At 40.2% G+C, this 25012-nt stretch overlaps 1 protein-coding gene across 8 annotated transcripts in view; it reads right to left on the bottom strand.

Annotated features, from left to right (window-relative positions):
• LOC128843913 (uncharacterized) overlaps nucleotides 1–25012 on the bottom strand; it is a 59377-nt gene that overhangs the window by 29173 nt on the left and 5192 nt on the right. For 2 of the 8 annotated variants that reach the window (XM_054041048.1, XM_054041052.1), the window contains exon 2: nucleotides 13089–13238. The exons of 3 other annotated variants lie outside the window; for them this stretch is intronic. The gene's annotated coding sequence lies outside the window, so the exon portion shown is untranslated. Of the gene's footprint in view, nucleotides 1–1318; nucleotides 1419–9146; nucleotides 9311–13088; nucleotides 13239–22185; nucleotides 22737–25012 lie in introns of those variants that run through there. 3 more of the 8 variants (XR_008446387.1, XM_054041050.1, XM_054041054.1) reach the window with 3 other exon arrangements.

Genomic DNA, 25012 nt, shown 5'->3' with positions numbered 1-25012 from the left:
AGAAAAAAGTACAGAATAATTTGTCAGCTAGGGTTCCCCATAAGCCAGGAACATGTGAGACCAGTCCCTTTTGGCAGGTACATCACATGGATAGATACTTAGGGGAGATCTGGCCACAGAGCTCAGGGACTCACTTTTCCTGACTACTTTCTGGGCCACTGGCTGAGGTGGAAAAGGAAGGGACTTGAGAGCTCCTTTCCACAACCTGAGTTCTGGGAGTTTTGTCCCTTGCAACCACACACAACATGCACAAGAATTAGGCCCTGACCTGCACGCGCTCGCACGCTTATCTATGAGCTTCCGTTGTTTCGTTGACTTTAATGGAATTACTGGTCGGGGCCTTAGAGGGCATGTTAGTCTCTAGCATCAGACTTATCATTTTGATTTTTTTTTCTACTGTAGTTGTGGACCTAACTCTCTTCTTTTTTTATCTCTAGTATTGGTTTACTCTGCAAAGATGGTCAGATATTACTACTGACTGCTTAGCAGATGGCTGGGGAGGAACATTCATGTTGGCATACTGGTTTGACTTGCTTTGATTGACAGAGCCACAAAAGCTTGAATCTTGGAGAAAGAAATATTGCTCTCAGACCTGCACAAATTGCTTTTTCTTTGCTGCTATGAAAGAGGTAATGCCTCAGACAAGTGATGGAAAAAATAGTTTGAATAAAATTACAAGAGCTCAGGAATAATCTCTAAATAATTTTATTACTTAGCCTCTTTTGGGGATTGTTTGCAAACAATTTACAATTTTCTTATTTGTCATTTGAAGTTTATTTTCCAAATGTCTACAGATAAATCTTCAGCTGTGTATTTTTTGCAAACAGTCCATTGGCTGTATTTGAAACAGAACATTTGTTTAACTATGATTAAACACAAAGGTCACATGTCTTCTAATTTTTGGTTAAAATCTACTGTTCCTGCTAATATGCCTGCCAATAAACTCATTCACTAGAGTAGTCCTGAAAGGGAACGCACACGGTTTGACAACAAGGTAAGTGAATTCCTTTTTTTTTTTTAATTGAAGCAAATATGAATGGAAAGATATTGAAAATATTCTCTCGGTTCTGAAGATAGAGTTTCACCAAAGCTTGTGTAACACTGACAGACACAGGTTGTTGTTGGGCAGGAGCAAACCTGGCATCTCTGGAGCTTAGTGCAGGAGCCTCTATTGCATGAGCTAAAAGCCACATGGCCTTACCTGAGGCTGTAGAGACGACTCATTAATTTCTAAGTCATCTCGGTCCCAATAGAGGGGACAGAGCACCACACCCAGGAGGTGTATGGGTTACACTTGCTATTTTCAACTCCCTTTTACCTTTGAGTTTGGCTAACTCTCTTCTTTTCATCATTTTATGGGGTCTGGCTGGCACCAGAAAATAGCCAGTTTCCTGAAAAGCAAAGAGGTTGCTTTTTTAATATGAAATGTTCAGGCCTAAGTGGAAATAGCAGAAATCTCAGTCAAGCTTCTTCTCATGAGATTTCCAGCCCTGTTTTGCAGAAGACTGAATAATCAGCTGAGCTTTTGGGTTCCTCTCCTGAACTGAATCTCCAAACCTTTTTTGAAGCCTGCTGTTGTTACAAGAAACCATGGTACATATTTTTTTTAAAAATTAAATGAAAGGATGTATTACTAATTCACTTCCAGCCAACATAAGTAACTCTTCCTCTTTTTCTCATCACTCTAATTGCTTTTTGTTTTGTTTTTTCAGTTACGCAAAACATATATTAAAAAACCTCCAATCTAGGCCTCTAGGCACCTTTGCCACATAATAAAAATACAAGAACTAATACAAACAAAAGAAAACCGCTGAAGTTCTGTGGCTAATGCTGATTGCAGACATTTAACATGTATAAATTAACTCTTTCACTGCTCTCTTCTGCATGAGCTGTGCTGCCACCAATCCTCATTGTGATATTAGAACAAACTGCTCTGGAAAAGATTGAGTTCAGATGGAGATAAAGCAGCACCATCAGGCAAACCCCTAAGAAAAAATGTTTTTGGTTTTGTGCAAACATTAAAAACTAAAATGGTAAACAGAAAAAATTGAACAAACAGGCCATGTAGATACAATATTTCCCAGGAAAGATCTGAGCAATCATACACCATGATTACTCAGAATAAGCAGATAATTTTTTTTGCATTTGACCCCTATTCCCAAACCCAGGAAGAGAAATACTGATTTAAAAACATTCATATCCCTTGTTAAAACTAAACAGAGACTAAATGTTACTCAGTTTTCAAACTGGCTACACTTTGGAGACCTGTCTCAGTTTTTTCTCCTTCCCCTAAATTGCACACTGGGCTATTTGCAACAGTACATAAACTTCCAGACATATGTCGCTGATTGGGTGACTCTGCCTATTTTAATGAATACAATTTTTTCAAGCTGGAAAAAAGCTCACTAATATTTTTTTTTTGTCATGACAAATCCATTTTTTAACAATTCCAGTTCTTTTTTACTAGTGGTTTGGGGCTAGAACAATTCTACAAACTGTACTTTGCACTGAAGCTGAAGATGCCTGTATGTTCATGAAAGGGCAGGTTGCTTCCTTCCCATGCACAGCTTGCTTGTTTTTACTAATGATGGATGGGTCCATAGGGTTCAGAAGAATGATGAACAAACTTCACAAGGTTCAGAACTTGAGCTCAGCTGAGCATTGAGAGGTGCAGTTGATGGACATCTGAATCATTATCCACAGCCCCAGATCCATTGTACTAGAATTTCCCTGTGATCTACACTCAACATGTCCTCACTTTGTATTTTCTGTTCTGCGGGCTACCCTCTTCAACATGTGCTCCTTTAACTATGAATATCCATGGGTAGTCTGACTGCAGGAATGCCTTTTGGTTGTCAGTCTTCAAACTTAGTAGCGCCAGGGATGTATCCAAGCCCATTGACCTCAGTAGGCTTTGGATCAGGCCCCAAGTGTATTGTTTCTTTCTCATGCCCCTAAGTATAGTGTGCATTGGTGAAGCTCCTGAGAGCATGAGAACACAAATCTTCACTAGGATAATGAAACAGAGTGTGGTTGAGGATAGGATGGGAGTAGTGAAGGGGAATAAGGAAGGAAGATGGAGGTAAATTGGCAATGTTCTGTGTTCTCTAATGGCTTACTTTTGTGCCAGATGGCAGTTTTCTCTGTTACAGCCACACCCATGTCCTTGTGTTTTAGTGCTGGTGAGGAAAATTTCTCAACTTAAATATTTGTAAAAGTTGAGAGCTATTAGTAAGATGCTGTCATTTCTGTGTGTGCAGAGTCTCTTTATAGGTTTTCCATCTGCCTGTACTCCAATAAAGTTTCCCATGTGGGGTGAGGGGAAGATCTGATTCATAGATTCTAGGACTGGAAGGGACCTCGAGAGGTCGAGTCCAGTCCCCTACCCTGATGGCAGGACCAAATACTGTCTAGACCATCCCTGATAAACATTTATCTAACCTACTCTTAAATATCTCCAGAGATGGAGATTCCACAACCTCCCCAGGCAATTTATTCCAGTGTTTAACCACCCTGACAGTTAGGAACTTTTTCCTAATAGCCAACCTAGACGTCCCTTGCTGCAGTTTAAGCCCATTGCTTCTTGTTCTGTCCTTAGAGGCTGAGATGAACAAGTTTTCTCCTTCCTCCTTATGACACCCTTTTAGATACCTGAAAACTGCTATCATGTCCCCTCTCAGTCTTCTCTTTTCCAAACTAAACAAACCCAATTCTTTCAGCCTTCCTTCACAGATCATGTTCTCTAGACCTTTAATCATTCTTGTTGGTCTTCTCTGGACCCTCTCCAATTTTTCCACATCTTTCTTGAAATGTGGTGTCCAGAATTGGACACAATACTCCAGTTGAGGCCTAACCAGCGCAGAGTTGAGCAGAAGAATGACTTCTCGTGTCTTGCTCACAATACGCTTGTTAATGCATCCCAGAATCATGTTTGCTTTTTTTGCAACAGCATCACACTGTTGACTCATATTTAGCTTGTGGTCCACTATAACCCCTAGCTCCCTTTCTGCCGAACTCCTGCCTAGACCATCTCTTCCCATTCTTTGTGTATGAAACTGATTGTTTCTTCCTAAGTGGAGCACTTTACATTTGTCTTTATTAAACTTCATCCTGTTTACCTCAGACCATTTCTCCAGTTTGTCCAGATCATTTTGAATTATGACCAGATTCTCCAAAGCAGTTGCAATCCCTCCCAGTTTGGTATCATCTGCAAACTTAAGCATACTTTCTATTTTGAATGTATCCATAAAATACGATTTCAAACATTTGGAACCTGAATGAAATATACAGTATAAAAGATGTTTGAGAATTTTCTATTAAAAAAGTCAACTATGGGAAATGAATGAGTTCTGTTTGCAGTAAACTAGCATACAGTTGTACCTACCTGAAGCAACCCTTCAAGAGATCAACAAAAGTAAGTGGGAAGACTTGTACTCTGAGCATTACATCTGGTGTAAAACTGGACTAATGCAGTGGTGAATCAAGACCATGATGTTTTGGATAGTGTACTCTAGAAAACAAGGTGGATGAGGTACTCTTTTATTGGACCAACTTCTTCTTGTGAAAGAGACAAGCTTTTGAGCTACGCAGAATCATTGTAGTCAAGACAAGAGCTCGTATAATAATGGTACTCATAGAGTTCAGTTTAAATTGCATCAAAATGTTAAGTTTCCCAGACCCCCAAAAAAGCTCTCTTTGTAAGCGCGAAATCTTGTCTCTCAACAGAAGCTGGTCGAATAAAAGATTTTACCTCACCCTCCTTGTCTCTCAAAATGTTAACTACTTATTGGGCAAATTGATTTTTAAAAACCTTGACTGCAATGCTTTAGTTTTTGGTGTATGGCAACTAAAGAAAAAACTGTTTTTAAAATGTTTTCAAGCGGTTGTTTAAAAAGATCCAGTTCATATTCATGTTGTTTTTGTGTCAAATTGTACTTGGATGTAATTTGGCTGCAGTATTAAACTTTGAGTATCCAGATTTATAATGGGAACGCTAATACATCCTTAAATAGTACAATGATGGTCCAAGAGATACTGATTAAATTTTTTCACGAATGGAGTCCACTGAGTGAATGTCCTGTATTGTTCTTCAGAACTGTTGGTTCCTTTTTAAACTTTTTAGTAGTTAAGGGAAAGGGCATGCTTTTAATCAGACATTCTGATGAAATAAATCTTATGTTAAGTAGATTTAAATGCTATTCATGTCCTTGAAGAAATCACAGCAATCACTTGAGGTGCCTATATAGAATTTAAAAGCAATTGTAGACCTTACGATCTCATTAACCAGCCTCCCGAGAGTTCCTGTTTTTTGTTAGTTTTTTTTAATAGTGAAAATGTAAGTAGACAGTTGAAATGTACCTAGGGATAAAGAATATAGGCCCTTGAATTCTTCAGAGTGACATATTAGAAGTGTTGCAATATTCAGTAGAATCAATGTGAATAAATTAGACATTATGCTAAGTACAATATCAGTCAGTCTTTTACAGCTGTCTAGTGAAAACAAGATAATAAAAGCAAAGATCAATTACCTGGAAGCCTGCATTATTGCTCTCTGAACTCCCAAACATGCTGCATAAATAGTGTCAAATGTATTACAGCTGTTCCTTTAGTAACTACAATAAATGCTATATGTGGTAAGAGACGAATACCTGCTGTCTGGCATGAAATATTTCATTAGAGATCTCTGCTCTGCTGGCGCTAAAGGACCAATCTCTTACATCTAAAAGTGGTGAGTAGAAACATAACCCTAATGGTCTCAGGGTTATTTCTGGAAAGCTTCTTCTGAAATGATCCTAGAAGTGCTTGAATCCATTTTCATTACAAATGTCAGGTTCCTTGAACACTCACTTCAGAATGGGTGAGAGAGTCTGGATAAAATAAGAATTTCCTAGACTTAGAGTTGGCACGGACGGAGTAGAGCTGTTCTTGCTATTGACAGTGTTGAATGAAATTGGTGGTTCTAAGACTTTCTGTGCTTGTCCTCAGGTGTGTGAATGAGATCAGTGCCGTTATATTAAAAATCCTGGTGAGAATTAGGGCTGCTGATGGGAAATGAGTGGAAATTTCCAATTTTTTTTTTAGTTTTAATTTGGAAAAACTCATTCTTTTTCCCTTTATTAATTCCTGAAGTACTTTAAGACACAGTATGTGTCCTACAAAATGCTACACAGGACAGTCTCTGGATAAATGCTGAATGCTACCCCTTGTTTTCTATGGTATGGGAACATAAAACAAGCAAACCCAAAGTCATCTGGATCCTGCAGTGGAAATTCAGGGGAATTTTTCTTTAATACTTAATTATTTTTCCTCAGAGGTTTTATAAACCTAATTTTCTCTTGAAGTCAAACATGAGAGGTGGAATTGGCTTGGAGAATTGCTCAGACCCCAACACCCTATTGAGTGCTCCTGCTCTGAAAGTGTGTTCAAAATTAGCATTGGAGACCCCTCGCAATAAGTTGACAATACTGTCCTTTCATAATACACCAGAAAATACAAATCTATGATTTTATACAACTGCAATCACATGGACAGGGGGTAGATGGTCAAGAAAATGCAGTTTTTGTCCTCATTAGGAAATATGCAAACTCACTGACAAATTATCTACACAGTGCCCCCACTGACCACAATGGGAATGCATAGGGGGCATTATTCATATTATTATTATTTATTAATTGTATTGCAGCACTTAAATGCCCCAGTCAGGACTGGCAACATTTGAAGATAATGTAGTGATACATGTATTAGTGAGGGCAGAACTAAATTTACAGAAACTTGATTGCTGATGAAGCAGGAAAAAAGACTTCACCTTGACTTGCAGATTCAAGTAGTTTGTAGCACTGGCACTTAGAAAAATATTTTTATTTGTGTGACTGGTTCCCCCCGGCGGTGACACCTGGAACTAGGGTACCACTGAGCCCTCTGATCCACCAACCTGGGCTCCCACTCACACTGTACTGCTGTGACAAGCTGCAAAGCCCTCTGGCCTGCACTTTCACCAGCATTCACAGAGGTAAGTACAGGCCCAGCTGTAGTTACATGCAGGCTATCTAACCACCAGATTTCCAGCCTATGATCCCAGAGCAGTATTTCCTGCCCTGGTTGAATCTGGCCAGTATATGGATTTAATACCCGGTCCACCTCTCCCTCAAAGTGAAGACAACAATGCACACTTGTGGTAACCAAGCAGTGATTTCCCCCTCCCACCCAGCGCTCACTGGCTTGGATTCAAACATAAAAACATTAACTACAAAAGATAGAATTGAAGTGATTATTAGTGATATCAAACTAGATTACCTAGCAAATAAACAAAACAACAACCTATGCTTAATATAATAAATTGGATATGAATAGCAGATTCTCACCCTAATTGATGGTACAGGCAGACTTGTAGATTAAGGCACAAGCTACACTTGCTTTTCAGCTTGGAATCCCTTCAGCCTGGGTCTAGCACTTCCCCCAGTTCAGTCTTTGTTCCTCAGGTGTTTCTAGGAGTTGTCTTGTGTGGGGAGTGAAGAACCCCAGATGATGTCACTCCCCGCCTTATATAGCAGGAAGTCTTTGTTTCAAAGCTTGTTTCCCAGGCCAGTTAGTGGAAAAATACTGACATCCCAAGATGGAGTCCAGCGTCATGTGGCCTGGTCACATGTCCTTGTAGAGCAGGGGTCGGCAATGTTTGGCACATGGCTCGCCAGGGTAAGCACCCTCGCAGGCCGGGCCAGTTTATTTACCTGCTGACGCGGCAGGTTCGGCCGATCGTGGCCCCCACTGGCCGCAGTTCGCCGGGCCAATGGGGGTGGCGAGAAGCGGCGTGGGTGAGGGATGTGCTGGCTGTGGCTTCCCGTCGCCCCCATTGGCCCGGGACGGCGAACCGCGGCCAGTGGGGACCATGATCGGCCGAACCTGCCGCGTCAGCAGGTAAATAAACTGGCCCGGCCTGCGAGGGTGCTTACCCTGGCGAGCCGCGTGCCGAACATTGCCGACCCCTGTTGTAGAGTTATAGAAACCATTACTCACAGGCTATCTGTAGCATTCTCAGGAAGGCTCACCAGGTGGGGGATAAACTTCTCCTAAGGCCTATTGTTTTTTCCTAATGGCCCATTACCTTGAATAGGCCCTTCCCCACCCACTATCTAGACTGAACGCATCTTGTCTAATGGCGTTACCAAGGTGTAGCTACATTTGAAGTACAGATACATAGTCAGTATTTATAACTTCAGATACAAAAATGATACATGCATACAAATAGGATAATCAGCAAATCATAACTTTTCCAATGACATCCTACATGACCTATCTTGTATATATGCATCATAATTATTCCATAATTGTATCATAATATCACTATGAAGAATATGGTGTGCAGTATCAACTCATAAATGGAAACAAAATTATCAGGAATCACTGACACACAATAAACACACAATGCTCAGAATGCCACATTACAGAGACTTTGTAATGAGAGAGTGGCTTTAAAGGCTGATTTATGGATATTTTGGCAGCACAGTTTGGCATTTGTGTTCCATGCAAAAGGTGGGGCACACTAACCAGCACTGCAAATTTCATATAAAAACCCATTGTACAATATGCTTTTATAGCTGGCCTAGTGCAATACCAAAAGATGTGGTTAATTTATGGAAGGTGAGGAGTTTTTCCCGTGTGCAAGGACAATAGTTTTGCACTCTCATTACACCACTACCAGTCCATTCATCATGCAGCATACACATTTGTTGGGAAAAAAACTGCTCCCCTGCCTCCGCATCTGTAATGAGGTGGCCTATTGGGAAGGGTCCTGGAAAACATACCAAACAATGGTTGAAGTTCCAGAGTTACCACTGCAAAATGAAGTAGTTGGATACCATGGTTGTTATGAGCATGCTATAAAAAACCAACAGAGGGCAAGTACATTCACGCACTAAAGTGCAATCTCCTTAAGGACTTGGCTTCCCATTTCTTTGGAATGAATTCTGTCCTCCCCCTGTCCATTGATGGCATCTCACATAGCAGTGATTCCCCACCCAAATTTGCTGAGCTGCATGTTATGAACAGTACTCATGAAATTGGCTCCTCCTTTGGTTAGCATATAAAAATTTGGGGGGAGAGGGGGAAGAGAGAACTCATAACTGCCCAAGACACATCTCAAATTTTACCTTAAAATGGTCCAAATGAGCTTGCACCCTCCACACAAATATCCTTCCCCACCCTGCTTTGATGTTAGAATCGCAGTCCTCAATGCAGCAGCAGGTCAGTTCAACAAGCTGCCACCGTAGGGAATATGGTGAACAAAGGATTCTTGTTTGGTGTTTTGGGGTCCCTGCAGGTAAAAGGTGATGCCTTTGGTGTTGTGGATAAAGAAAAAGAATACAGGTGGCATTTGCTGTATTCTTCTACAGAATGGGTACTGTGCAATTTGGTGGCCAGATAGTATTGCAGGCACTGACTCCGCCACACAGCTATACATGGAGCTTACAATTTCAAAAAAATCTTGAGTTAATCTGACACAATAGCTGGAGAGCATAACCACAGGTAAATACAGCCAGTGCCTATTGGATTATTTAAAAACGAGTATAGCTATGTTTGCTCACCGTTTTCAGCATGGTCAAATTCTCTCACATTATACTCAAAAACTTTAAGGGGAGCAATAGAAGTGTTTCCTTCCTCTGCTGGAAAGGATCCCAATTTCCTCAGTTTTATTCTAAATCTTAAGTCTTGGGTATCAGTTGGATGGATCTCCTCCATACGCCTTTAACAGCAACTATTTCCTGTCAAAGCTATTTGATCAGGGCCATACTATGCCTTGTAATCTAACCAGCAGAGAATGAGAATGCCAATACTTTTTTATGCTATAGGTCTCTAGAACTGCAGCTGTCTGCCGCCTTTACTGCAACTATGCATATTGGGTACTGCATTTTGGGAACATCTTTATGTTCATTTGAAAATATATCTTTCCTGGACAGTATGCTCTAGGATCTTTCCCTTTATATATGTTGCCTGACTATCTCCTGTTAAGCCTTTCTTCCTATTTATAGCACCTTAAGTGAACTGCATCTTGCAATTTACGAGCAGGAATTTAAATGATCTGAATCTTCTGTATCTAATTGCAATGGGGGAGGCCTCATTATTTGCTGTGTCTTTTCATTGATCTCTAGCATTGAAACCCTTGTGTTCTATAGTGTTGTCAAAGACAATTACAGTACATAAATAAATGCTAGGGTTCCAACGGTGATCCCAGGAGCTCTCACTAATGCCTCTTTCCAGTGTGTAAGGCTCATTTAGGGCTCTGATTTGCTTCCTGAATCTAACACCCTGGGCCAGTTTTCCATGACAGTTTGCATGTTCAGAATGAAAGTAATACAGCATTTGGTTAACTGCTTTACAAAACTTAAGCATTTTCAAGGGAGTACTCACAGATTTTGCTTGTTTAGCTCCTATTAAGAGCCATGGGACTTGCACTGCAAACACCCTACATAATACTATGTAATACCATCTCCTCATCTCCATTTACCTTTTCAAAAGTTTAATCTTAGAAGTTTCAATAAACTTGGGGAACCATGCTGGCTTTCCTTTGAAGCCTGCCAATGGGATTTACTGCGACTGCAGCAGGTAAAGGGTTAATCAAACTATTTTCCAAATGTTTCCTCGTTTGGTCCATTAAAATTCACTTAAACTTTAAAACAGCCTCTAAGACTTTCCAGAGGAATGACATCAAACAGTGTAGTCTAAAGTTTTCCAGTATGTTACTTGACACTTTTAAATGAAGGCGTTACATGTTAGTCACATCCTAGACCTCAGGAATCTCTTAAACTGTGTGTGTGTGTGTGTGTGTGTGTGTTTGTTTTTATTTTTTTATATATATATATATATATTAAAGTCTGATTAAAAGCTTCAAAAAGCCTTCAATCCCCATTTCTTCTTGCAACATTGGGGGATGTGTTATGCTGGCCATATTTTTATAACTATTTCTGTTTTATATGAATTCCTCATTTGCTGTTCTGGAAAATAAAATTGATGGATTATTGGAAGAAATTTCCACCTTAATATATAGTTGCTGTACCAGCAAGTTCTTTGGCAAGAGACTGTATCCCTTATTCTTGTTTCTCAGTCCCTGGTATCCCACCAAAGGAGTTGCTAGAGTTAACTGGAAGGAGGTATATTAGGCTATAGCTCTCTAGTGCCTCCTTGGAGAGAGGGTGGGTGCTGCTCCTTTTTGAGTCTACGGCACAGCCAACCAGCTGTGCTGTTCAGGGTAGCAGCAGTCTCGCAGGGGGAAGTTAAAGTAGTCCAACAAAAAGTCAGTACGCTTCTATAACCCACAAAAAGCAGAGTCCTAGGCCTTTGGGAAACCAAAGGCGGGGGGCGGAAGGAAAAGTACCAGCCTTCTCCTTTCTCAGGGGGTGTGAGAGGTCAAGGCTCTCAAGTGACGCCCTGGTCAGCAACCCCAGCTTCCAGAGGCCAGGGAGCTCTAAGTTGCAGTCCTACTCCTTCGGAGTGCTACCCTGCTCTGCGCAGGGATCCTCCCTTTTAAGGACCCACCCATCTTCAGGCTTGACAAACCAAACTGGGTTGAGGTTGATTGCACCTGGAGAAGGTCAAACTCTTTCCTGACTAGGGTGGGGACTGCCCAAGTGTGGGGGGGGGAGAGGGGAGGAGGGATAAGAGTATACTTCACTTTGGACTTGAAACCCAAAGTGTTAGGAGAAAATGATCCCTCTGGTCAGCCAATGGAGGACTCCCTTTAGTCTCTCTCAATTCACTGAAATCAGTAATTTGCATTTGTGCTAGCTGAATGGAAATCAGACTGGATTTTCCCCATTACAGTGGGGAACAAGTGTTGTTTAATCTCTTGAGGGAATTAAACAAAAAAAAAAACAACACATCACAAAAGCCTGTGAATATTTTCTTCTAAATAGATCTTTTCGTGCCCTGTATTAATTTCTTCCAGTATTTCCACTCTTTAATCTCATGGATCCTGTGGTCCCAACCGAGCCTGGCATATTATTAACTCTGGTGGTTGTAGCGGGCAGACAGGGCTGGTTACATATTGTAGTATTCTAATTTGCTGGTCTTTTGTCACTCTTAAAAAAGAGAGAATATATAAGCAAAAGTTGTTTAATACCTTTCAGTTCCACCGTACTGAAATATAATCAATATAAGATGTTGATTTTTACTTCAGTTAAAGGGGTGGGGAAGGCCTCTCTTTCGTAGAGCTACGTAGTGAGATGCAGTCCTGAGAAGTCCAATCTTATGCTTTCTGCTCAAGTGGGAGATACTATAGTATCGTTTGAGAAGCTATTCTTCCCAGGTCTGTGCTCAGATCAGGAAGGGAATAGTCCTAGACAGCTCCTACACTAGGGTCTCCTCGTATGTTTCAGGGCGCAGACTGGCGATGGATTTCGGGGTGGAAAGGAAGGGCAGAATAGTCCAATAAGCAGCTACAAATCCTCCCTCTCCTCCCTAGCACTTGGATTACCACAAATAATATCAAGGAGCCTGCATGGAGTGGAAAGCGTCCAAGAGTTGGTGTACCTGTTTTAAAGTATTTATTAGGAGGGATAATTGGCAGTTATCTTGACTGCCGACGTTGGGAAGTGATCAAATGGAAACTTGTCTGCAACAAATTGTTTTAATGATCAGCATAAATGTATTTTAATTTGAATTAATTGCAGCCTGGGAAGACTTTACTCCTAAATAAACTGCAGGAAAATGTAATCCATAATTAATATAACTAACTAAATTTCAGTCTAAATAAATAGGTCATGGCTTCCTCCCCACAGAAGACTTGCTGTGTTTAGAAAATGTACACAAAGCCCATGCATATGCTATACCTCAAGGTATTTACATCATGACAAAAGATCACTTTTTCATTTTCAAACCATCACCAAGGGATTGCAAAGCAATCAAACTTTAACAGCCAATTAATCTCTCTAGATGATGTTTGTGTAGCACTTAACCAGTTTCAGTAAATTAGATCCCTGTGGGCTGGGCTGTTACATTGATAGAAATGTTACTGCTAGCTGGAGGCATTCATTTACTAGTTGGTAAGAACAGCAGTATCGAAGAATCATGAACATATGGAAACAAACTCTCTGCACCTTTTCAAAAGAGATGCTGGTTGTAAAGATTAGGAGGTTCTGGGAGTCACTCTGCATGGAGCCTCAGTAAACTAAATAGGTAGTTTGTCAGTTCTGTTGGACTCAAGAGACGGCTGTTACATCCCCTGTGTGAAATCCATTGGGAGGCAGCTGCGGATGATAAAAAAAAGAAGTAATAGTGCTACACAGCAGAGCCAGTTTAAGACAATCTGTTAAAGGAACAGTCTTGCTTAAAATCCTGTTTGTGTGTACCCAAGCAAAATACATTTAAAAAAATCAATTTAAAATTAATATCACATAGACCAAGCCCAGTAAGGAATACATTTCCAGGACATAAGTAAGATAAAATATGCTAGAAAACTGGCCTATTAAAGTGGCAAATATGCTAAATTAATAATTTTTCTTATCAGTGTGGTGACTTCATTATTGTTTCTAATCACAGAGCGTGTCTGGTTGATAAATCAATGAATTGATAGTGAGATGCCTTAGTTACTGTATAGACTCAATTGTACAATTAGATGAAAACCAATAAAGAACGTTATGTCCTGAATGCAATGATACCTTCTTAAATGTCATGCCTGAAGGGATAAATGTGACTAAGTGACACTTGGTTATAGGAGCCGAGTGAAGGACTGAACTGTAGAGCTCTTTCCAGCTAAGTGAAGTCTGATGAGGTCTTACAACAAAAGCATAATTATTTCTGGCTGGGTTCTTTAGCTATTTCAGCATGTGCTCTGACCAATGAAAGCATTACTAATTTTATTTTGCACAGCTGTCCTCAGTGACATGAGTTTGTACTTTGTATTGTTGGATTTCACTTCCCCCAAATGTGTTTTCTGTATCTTTGGAGATAATAAGCATTTTTGAGGCTGTATAGAATCATCCTCATCCAATTTCCGTTGAAAGTGGCAACAGAAGTGTTTTTCCTGCAGTGTAATAGCTGTCATAGCTGGATATATTTCTAAAGATTATACTGTATATCTGTTTAATATCTTTACTCTGCAGTGCAGGCAGACATACAAGGGATTTTCAGACTATGGTTTATAATTAAGCAACATTCAAGCAGGGGTGAGTGGTATAAAAATTCATGATGTGATGCTTCCTCTTGTTCAAATACTGGACTTCTGCAGAGTACTTTAATGGGGTGGGATGCTGCTGAAAGATCAACATATGATAAATATGGTCTCTACCTGAGTTCTCCAATTTAGGAGCCTGCCAGATAGGAAGGCATGCAATAGACCTCTTAGTTATTCCTGCCTCTGCCACCCACAAACAGAATAAGGTAATTTTATTTAAAAAACAACAACAAACAATTGTAGTTTATGAAGGCCTTCACAGCCCATTGTCAGCCAGGGTGATGAGACTACAGTTTCCTGAAGGGAACAAGTGCAGAATAGACAGGTCCATAAGTGGTTGTGGAAAGCCACTAGAAGTCAAAGCCGCCTCAGGGCAGAGGCCCTGTTAACTATCAGTGTAAGTTAGAACAGTCCGTGAGACACACCCCTCAGCGAAGCCCAGAATTTCGGACATGCGAAAATGGCTTATAGCTAAGTTGCACCTCCTGAGAAGCACAGCTCAGAATTTGGCTCAGGCATTCAAGTTCAAAGGTTAGTTATGAATACATGAAGTATTCACTCTGTTTTCCTTTGAGCTGTGTGCTCTAGTGTGTTGCTTTTTCCTTCTTTAAGCCCCAGAGCTTTTTTCACTATCCAATGAACTAGCATGGTCAAATGTCTTTCACATCCATTCCCGAAGAGGAGAAATATATTCTATTTAATAGTGGGTCATCTTTTGAGGCGTATGTATTGTCCTCCATTTAGGATGGTCATGTCTGTAGTGACTGGACAGGTCAACACCTTGTTTTGGCCTCAACTTCCATAATTTCTTTTGATACAAGGACCTCAGAAAAGTTGTGGTTCACTGCAGCCAAAAAGGATCCCACCAAAAAATTGCTGGAAGAAATTGTCTCCAGAAACATGTTATCACTGCTCTGGAGAGTGAGAGCTAGTCTACACATGGAGGTTTTTCTGGAATAGTTATTCCACTTTAAATTCATAGGCTGCTCTATTCTGGAATAACTTTCATGTACAGACAAGCCCTAAGAATGGGACTGAGAAAATAGTCAAACTTACTGATTAAGTAACAGCGTGAGATTAAAAAAAAACATGCTGTAGGGGTAGTCATGGGAAGTCAGACAATACAGGAGAAGCCAGTTAATCCCATGAAACTGTGCTAACCTGTTTTCTCTCCCCAGGAGTTCATGCAATTTCTTTTTTCACTTCTAGCCAGATGGGTATTGCACTCTGTAATTTCACATCTGAGTTTTGAGTCAAGATCCAAAATTCAAACTGAAACACAGCTGAACCTAGAATTTCATTTTGTTTCACATTGTAACTTCAAAGCTGTGATTTTTCATCTGATTTTTATGTAAGCTTATGTATGGGTGAAGGATACATAAACCTTAACAAACCTTCAATGAACGTGCTCTGCGTTTTATAATGAAACTGTGTATTAGATGAGTATTGTGTGCTTGCTAGTTTTAAAGCAAACATCTTAATTACTTTGCTCATCTACATGGAATGGAGACCTAAATTATTTGGGTAAATGTGGATTTAGATAAGGGTGAGTATCTGATAATACACCTCTACCTCGATATAATGCTGTCCTCGGGAGCCAAAAAATCTTACCGTGTTATAGGTGAAACCACGTTATATCGAACTTGCTTTGATCCACCGGAGTGCACAGCCCCTCCCCCCCCCCCGAGTACTGCTTTACCGTGTTATATCCGAATTCGTGTTATATCGGGTCACGTTATATCGGGGTAGAGGTGTATGTGTGGGTGTTTATGTAGATTTACAGATATAGGAACTGTTACACCAAATTCTTCTTCACACTATAATTTGTAACTGAGTTACTGGTATAGTCAAATTTAAACATGGCTTGTGCCACACCATATGGTTAAAACTCAGTAACGGTGGCAGCTACAGTTAGTGTATCAATTTAGCCAGTTCTCTGTGTGATAGCACATTACCCCAGGTACTTCTGGCTCTGTTGTGTGTGCATCTGCTCCGGATTTTGTCCCCTGCACTATGGGGTAACTGCAGATTTTCCAGAACACTTGATACAAATCATGGTTAGGAAACTCCATATCTCTGTATTTCCTCACAACCAGAGCTTAGCAATAGCACTTTACTTTCTATTTCAGTACACACTATATAATGAAATATGAGTGTGGACTAGGGTGACCAGACGTCCTGACCGATCTTGTTTTTTGCTCAGCCGGCGGGCACCCTGATATTTTTTTCCCTCATCTGGTCACCCTAGTGTGGACCTGTAGGGTTGGTAATGGGGAGAGAGGAGACAAGGAGATTAACTTTTTGTATTAACATGGCAAAACTTTCAAAACTGAGCATTATTCAAAAGTGTATTTTGTAGATCCATATAACGCATGCCTGCAATTGATCCAACATCTCCTGGTACAGTTAGATGGAGAGGTGGGTGGAATGGTTTAGTTTAAAAGTGAATCCAGAACAAAACTTTTCCCCAGTTCAGAAGTGTTCATGTCTTGTTTCAGCCCCAGCTCAAGCACCATGTGAATTTACAATCTAAGCACATCCTGATGTAAAACAGCCATGGAATATTTGAATTTTATTTAATGCTTTTAGGAGCAGTTTAGTTATTTGTAATACTCTAGTGATTGTAATTCTTTACAACATTGGCAGCTTGAAATACATAAAATGTTTAATTCTTATGAGGCTTAATTGTACAATGTTCCTAACATAGTCCTTAAAATATAGGATGATCAGATTAACATAATCTAAGTACCATAAACTCTTGACGCTTCATTCACAAATTATTTCAGCAAGATACAGTAAAGCATGCATAATTTTGTGAGTCAAACAAGTGGCTTTAAAAAACCAAAACAAAACACTGTAAGTGGACACCATCCCAGGAGCTAGGCCTTTCTTCATAGTGGGAGCTAATATGAAAAATTGATACAAAGGCTTTGTGAATTTCCTGACTTATTATACAGGACTTGATAGACGAGCGAGATTAGATTTTCATTGAGTCTGATCACTCTCGCTGAAGTCAATGGGAAGTTTTGCTTTCATTGAAGTCTTTATAAAGCCAGTTCAATGCCCTCCCCAGTTTTGACCAAACTAAACAATTTCAGTTGAAATTTTACATGTGATCTTATGCTAGAATAGATTTGTTTTTTCCCCAAAAGGCAAATTGGATGAAGCATTTGAGATGACGGTTAAAAAATGCTATCCTCTTTATTAGGCTTCCCAAACCATCTCTCTGTATCTCCAGACTCTCCCTTCTCTCTCCTCCAAGCTTTTTTCTGTTGCGCACTGTTCCCAGCAGGGCTGGCTCCAGGCACCAGCTTCTCAAGCAGGTGCTTGGGGCGGCCGCTCCGGAGAGGAGCGGCACGTCCAGGTATTCGGCGGCAATTCGGCAGACGGTCCCTCACTCCGCCTGGGAGTGAAAGACCTCCCGCCAAATTGCCGCCGCAGATCGTGATCACGGCTTGTAATTATTAGAACTGGAAGCACTGGCTGTTGGGAGTCTGAAAGGACAGGAAACAGGAAGGAGGGGGGAGGAGTTGAGGAGGCTGAGTGAGAGCTACCGAGGGTGCAGCAGCAGCAGCTTGGTAAAGAGATTTCCACTTTAAAAATAAAGACCTGTTGAAGTTTGTTAGTACCTTGCCTGGTTACTACAACACAGACTTGCAAAAAAGCTGTACACGTTGATGGAACCCTGTACCATGTCAGACTTGTTGGCTTTCTCTTCAAATCCACAGGAGTATGACATTCAGACCCGCACCCAGCTATCACGCTTATATATTTTGCTATTTTCTTTCGATTCTTTTTCAAGTGGCTCGTTGTAGAAACACCTTTTACACATTTTGAAAGACAACAGATGGATACACATTTAACTACTGGTCCTGAACAGTTATGTAGTGTTGCTGTCCTGCGTAAAGATGAGCCACATTCTGCTCTAGAAGTGGCTGCATCTTCCCTGCTGGTTGAAGTGAACATACAGGGCTGTCCCTCAATAGATGGATGCCCAAGGTGATTTAATGTCCCAGCCCTATTCCCAAATGAGTGCCAGAATCCTTTCCACTGCCTGCAGCAGCACTTTGAAGTAGGAGCAACTGCAACGGATGCAGAAGATTAAAGGATTCTAGAGCTCCTAGGAGGAGATGCAGAGCTCACTAACAGGAGCAAAACTCTACTTGATGTTTTAATTTTGTGTTAAAAGAACTTTGTCAGGGGAAGCTTTGCTCCAGAACACCTCTCTCCCCTTAGTTATTGTACTGATGTAGAGCTGCCTATATTGCCTGCAACTAAATCTTGTAAATTCACATGGACACACATGCACAGAGCCCTTAGCTTTACAAAACGATTCTAGGGAGTTTTGCACAAGTAAAGTAGGGAAGATCTTACCCCCAAATAACAGCATATTGTGATCTATTTATCTAGCATAAGAACTAGAAGGCAATATTATTGCAAGATCCCTTTTGTGTAAGCAACTTTCACATGGAATGTCTTAAGTGAGAAATACCCATCTTCTACAGGCTCATTTTTTCTTTGAGAAACATTTCTCCTCTTCTGGAATCTCTGAAAACTAGAATCAGAATTTCAAGAGTAGCTAGTGATTTTTTGGGATCCCAACTTGAGATGCCTCAAAGGGCCCTGATTTTCCAAAACTCAGGGCCCTTTAAAATGTCTTAAAGTGAAGACCCCAAGATTGAGGCTTCCAAAATCACTAGTCACCTTGAAAATCCTAGGCGAGAGCTATTGCTAGTAGTAATACTCTCCTTTTGTTTCAAATGAAGCTAGTGCTGGTTTAACTGAGATCTGCCTGCTGCATGGTAAAGCTTAGTTAGTAATCATTCATGTAGAGTACAGAATATGAAGTACACTATGGTGAAATCCATAAATGTGTCACATTCACATCTTTTTAATGTGACCAATTAGCTGATTTCAGATCTGTGTTTACACTGGTATAACTCCACTGGCTTCAGTGGCTTTACTTCTCACTTACATTAGGGTAAATCAGCTTAAGCCCTAAAATTTTCACCTGTACATGCAAATACATGGAAAAAAGACCAAGTAAGTTTCACTTCATTCCTAGTTTTATTTGTTTTTTGTTTTGAAGTGGAGAGAACTGTGCTGGAAAGGTTTCACTGTTTTTCTCCCATAGTTGTATAGTAATTGTACGAGCCTTGACATAGTCTTATTTTGAGATGAATTAATGGCTCTTATTGATTTCTTTTTTCTTTTTAAGATCATTTTGTTTGTTTACCTGCTGCATCCGGCGTCCGCAGGTCCGGCCAATCGCGGCTCCCACTGGCCGTGGTTTGCGGCTCCAGGCCAATGGGAGCTGCTGGAACCGGCGGCCAGTACGTCCCTCAGCCCGCGCCGCTTCCAGCAGCTCCCATTGGCCTGAAGCGGCGAACCACGGCCAGTGGGAGCCACGATTGGCCGGACCGCGGATGCGGCAGGTAAACAAACTGGCCCGGCCCGCCAAGGGCTTTCCCTACACAAACGGCGTCCCGGGTTTGGGAAACACTGCCATATGTGTTTTATATATTTGCTCCTTAGGGCAGTGCAAAATATTTGGCTAAATCAAACACCCATCTAAAGCCAGGCTGAGTCTGGGTTTTAACCAAACTTACAGTTAGCCGCCCAGATTCATGACAGTTCAGAGGAGCGGGGATGAAGTGTTTTTTTGTTTTTGTTTTGTTTTGTTTTTGAAAATCTCAGCTACTCCTTTTGGGCCTAGTACACGCACACTTACAATTATGTACTGTGCCCATAAACTGTCCCTGGACATGCTCCTCCTGCCTCCATACACTATCCTTCAGCTTTCTAGACTAAATGGTTGAAACACCCTCTTTTGGTGATAGTTTTTCAATCCAGTATCATGAGGCTAGTCTTCGGAGAGAGAAGCTCACAGACAAAGGAATGGTGCTTGCATTTGTCTACTTTCCACAATGTAGAACCGCTGCAAAGTCAAGAACATGCTAAAACTGGGATAAACATTTTTAAATGCCTTGAAAGGTCTAATGCATAGGCTTTACTTAGAGTACTTGTGCTACATTCTCAGCTGAAGTCACCATGAGAGCACCAAGGCTACATGAAAATAACGGGTGTGCACAATGGTATCTCTTATGGAGGAATATAGGTTATATGTATTCTGTGTACCAACTCTTCCAGATGTGACCAGTTTTCACTAATGACAAATATTGATGCTAATGCGATTACTTGCCTGTAGCATTGGGCTGGGTAGGTATCATGTAAAATGAGAAGACAGTAATACACAGTCAAATGAGAAGTTTTGCAATCTAGATGAACATCAGCTTTTAGTTTTTGTCATTATCTTATATTTCCAGTGGGGGCTAATGAGGTCATTACTCACCTATTCAAAGTTTAAAAAATCCTCATGCTTTTACAATAGACTTAGGATTTTTTAATTCATTGGCATTTTTGACATATACCTGTACATTGGTATCAAAAAGAGACAGACCCTAAGAAGCAAACATACATTCTGACTATTGAATTCTACTTTTATCTTTCAGTGCTTTAAGAATACATATTCTCAGTAACCCAGAGTTGCAATACAGTTAAAATGATGATTGTCAACCTGACTTACTACAAGACAAGTCTGTCCCCTATTTACTTTGGGAGAAGAAACATATGATTATAGTATATAGTAATGCCAGTGTCTTCTCTTACAATACTCTAAGTACAGCTAGAGTCATGCGCGTTAATGTTAAACGTGAGAGACAGCTAGTTAGGATTATCTTTAACATGTATCCGAGGTCCCTACTAGCATAGGCCCATGCATCCATTATGACTGTAGAAAGTGTTGCACATTAAGTACAAAAATGGGAAATATGTTTAGACCCTATTTTAGTCCAGAATCAGTCATGGCGTAGAATATTAATCTGCCAATTGCATTACAACATGATTCCAGAGTTTAGCAGGAAGCATGTTGAAGTTATCAACACCAAAATTGTCATTTGAGCTCCTACATGCATTGCCTGATTCAGTGCTGAAGTTTTATTGGCAGAACCTAGGCTGACACACTCCAGTGGAAGTTCCATGAGGAGTGAAGCATATCTGTACAAGCTGCATGCAACCCCTTCCCCCTTGTCATTTCAGCCAGTTAGGACCAGAGCAGCCTCAGATGGCTTTATTCAGCATCTCTACCAGGCAGTTTCTGCCAGGTGACTCCCAGGGAGCTCTGGTTGGAATTTAAAGCTGCCAAAAAGATTACATGGAGTCTAGGTGGGGACTGTGTGGTACTGTCACCTGTTCTCCCCTCTGAATCACCCTTGGATCAGAGCTGCTCTCAGGGTACAAAGTGCTGCAGCTTGTTCACATACACACTTATGGGAGTGAATCCAGGCTTCCCCCTAGTAGCTGCTGTGCAAAGTTGTTCCAGGTAATGTAAGGTTTTCTGCATAGACGACCTGCAATTTGGTGGGGAAGAAGCGAAGGGAAAAAATAACTTTTACAACTTCTTGAAAATTCTGTTTAAACAGAATTTAACACTCTCCTCCTGGTCTTAAGCAGCAGATTCAGGTCAGAACAAATATCTATTATCTTGCTTTCAAATAACTCACGTCAGGACCAGGTTTAAGAATGCACTGTCTGCAATCCAAGAGTGCTGCAATCAGTGTTCCACCTATGGCAGTCTATGCCCGTCCAGCCCTGGAGAGGATTTCACACAAGAAATCAACATAAATGGGGCTTCCATTGATGTTTAATTACAGGTTTCAGGGTAGCAGCCGTGTTAGACTGTATCCTCAAAAAGAATAGGAGTACTTGTGGCACCTTAGAGACTAACAAATTTATTAGAGCATAAGCTTTCGTGGGCTACAACCCACTTCTTCGGATGCATATAGAGTGAAACATATATTGAGGAGATATATATACACACATACAGAGATCATGAACAGGTGGGAGTTGTCTTACCAACTCTGAGAGGCCAATTAAGTAAGAGAAAAAAAAAACTTTTGAAGTGATAATCAAGATAGCTCAGTACAGACAGTTTGATAAGAAGCAAGTGTGAGAATACTTACAAGGGGAGATAGATTCAATGTTTGTAATGGCTCAGCCATTCCCAGTCCTTATTCAATCCTGAGTTGATTGTGTCTAGTTTGCATATCAATTCCAGCTCAGCAGCCTCTCGTTGGAGTCTGTTTTTGAAGTTTTTCTGTTTTAAGATAGCCACCCGCAGGTCTGTCATAGAATGACCAGACAGGTTAAAGTGTTCTCCCACTGGTTTTTGAGTATTATGATTCCTGATGTCAGATTTGTGTCCATTAATTCTTTTGCGTAGAGACTGTCCGGTTTGGCCAATGTACATGGCAGAGGGGCATTGCTGGCACATGATGGCATATATCACATTGGTAGATGTGCAGGTGAACGAGCCCCTGATGGTATGGCTGATGTGATTAGGCCCTATGATGATGTCACTTGAATAGATATGTGGACAGAGTTGGCATCGGGCTTTGTTACAAGGATAGGTTCCTGGGTCAGTGTTTTTGTTCAGTGATGTGTGGTTACTGATGAGTATTTGCTTTAGGTTGGGGGGTTGTCTGTAAGCGAGGACAGGTCTGTCTCCCAAGATCTGTGAGAGTAAAGGATCATCTTTCAGGATAGGTTGTAGAACCTGTATTGATGTTTAAGACTTTTTGCCAGGAATCACTCCACTCTGTTTACTGAACAGCAGAACAACTCTTTGCTCCCCAGCACCCTGAGGATTCTGATACAGCAAACTCAGGTCTTCTTTCCTTTGATTTTTTTTTTCATTGGGGCCTGTCCATACTTCAACTACAACCATCATTTTAGACCCAGTTAGGGAAACAATTACATCAACTGGTTACAAGTAACATAACTCAGATTGTCTCCATCGAGAAGCTTTTCTGCCACCATAATTGTTTTTTGTATATCTCTCAGGCTGCCTAACCACTGCACTATATGATTTTAGTTTTGTGAAAGATCTGCAAATGTCAAAATAGTTCTCACCAAAAATATAACTCCCAATCTTTAATTGCTGTTGGAAGAAAGAGCTAGGCTGTACTTTGATCTGTAGATAATAGACCTGGTCTTGGTTTACGCTTCCTTTTTCTTACCATAGATCAAAGGACACTCAAAGCTGAGACCCTTTTGGATTTTGCATGTTTTAATGCAAAGCTATTTTGGTGTCAAATCAGAGACATAGAGGCATTTCCTTCAGGCAATATGCTCGCAAACAGGTAGCTGCTATTCAGGCCTTTATAATAATTGTTCTGTTCTACTGTGTTACAGGTGGTGTCACAAAATATAATCTATTCATGGTCTACTATTCCTCTTTAACCATGTATAGCTAACGGGTTTACAGGAAATGAAAATAGAGAAGAGGCTTGTATGTCGTGCAATATTTGATTAAATTAAACTACATCATCCTTCTCTACAGAGATTCTTAAATCCTCAGGCAATTTACCACTACCTTAATGTAAGAGATAAGTAATTAGTGTACAACCAGAGTCTAAGAACCAAGACACTGCCTAGTCAATACTGACATCAGTTAATTAATGTATATTACTAGACATGACATCATTCACAAGAAACATATCTCCCTGCTATTAATACTGTTGAATAGGACACCACCTTACCTGTCTAGACAGGAACAGATTAAATTTAAACACACATGCATGCAACAGAAGTTCAAGCTATTATGTCAACTCCAACTCTCTTTTGCTTTGTATGTAGGTATACATATATAGATACAAATGTATATTTATACGTGTGTGTGTGTGTGTGTGTGTGTGTGTAAAATGGCAGATGTATGCAAAGTACCCTGTTAATGCAAAATTACTGTTGAGTTCTTAATGACACAGAAATATGAAAATTCGGATTATGGTTAATATCACAAACTTAGTCCTACCATCTTGCATTACAATGGCATTTTTATTCTATGGTCATACAGAAGGTTATGCACAAAAATTGCATTTAAAAATATGGAATAAAGAGATAACTCAAAATTAAATTTAATGTTTTAAATTATGTAATTAGTTATTTTAAATCATCATTTTAAATCATCTCAAGGCCCTATGCAGTTATTACAAAAAAACTCCATACACAATTAGAACTATAGCCAAAAAAGTGTACGTACTTTCTTTGTTTGCTAAATAATTTTTCATATTGTCCTGAACTGTATGTGGTAAAGGAGGAATTAGTCTGGAACAGTAGGTTAGACGACTATAGAAAAGCATGGGTTTTAGCACACTTTTTGAGTTTTCTTTTCTTTTTTCCCAGTAGGCTGTATTTTGATTGGCAAACGTTGCCTTCTTTTCCCAATACTGCAAACTACATAAGATTAGCTGGTTGTCAGAGTATTGCAATGGTCAAAGAAATATGGGAATGTATTTATAAATAATCAAAACCTATATTATCAATATAAAATATTTACTATTTATTTAAAAAAAAAGTGAAAGTATGCAAAACTAGAACTCCTCTATCGCCAAGAATGGTTAATGGTACCTAGAAAGAGGTATTTTCATTCCTTATTTACTAATTATTAGTATTTTATTCTTTAGTTACTAATTCTGTTGGACTAACATGCTATAGCTTACGTTTATCTGCCTGGAAAGCTGTGTGTGTTTGGTTTTTTGTTTGTTTGTTTAAAGAAAGCAAAATAGCTTGTGTGTGTGTGTGTGTGTGATTGTCATCACAGGGAGAGACTGGGAGAGACCTAACATTTGAACCTTGGTAAGAAGGAAGGATAAACTATGGCTGAAGCACAAGGCTGGAGTTTGGGGTTCTATTTCCAGCCTAAATGGAGGTTTGGAGCACAGCTGTATTGGTGTAGTTCTGACACTACATATATTTACATCTGTTTGTTTTTTGTTTGTGCTGCAGTGT

The sequence above is a fragment of the Malaclemys terrapin genome, chromosome 10, assembly GCF_027887155.1.
Source record: "Malaclemys terrapin pileata isolate rMalTer1 chromosome 10, rMalTer1.hap1, whole genome shotgun sequence".
In the NCBI taxonomy this organism is placed as follows: domain Eukaryota; kingdom Metazoa; phylum Chordata; order Testudines; family Emydidae; genus Malaclemys; species Malaclemys terrapin.
The sequence above is the reverse complement of the archived record's forward strand: the minus strand, read 5'-3'. Positions and strand labels throughout refer to the sequence as shown.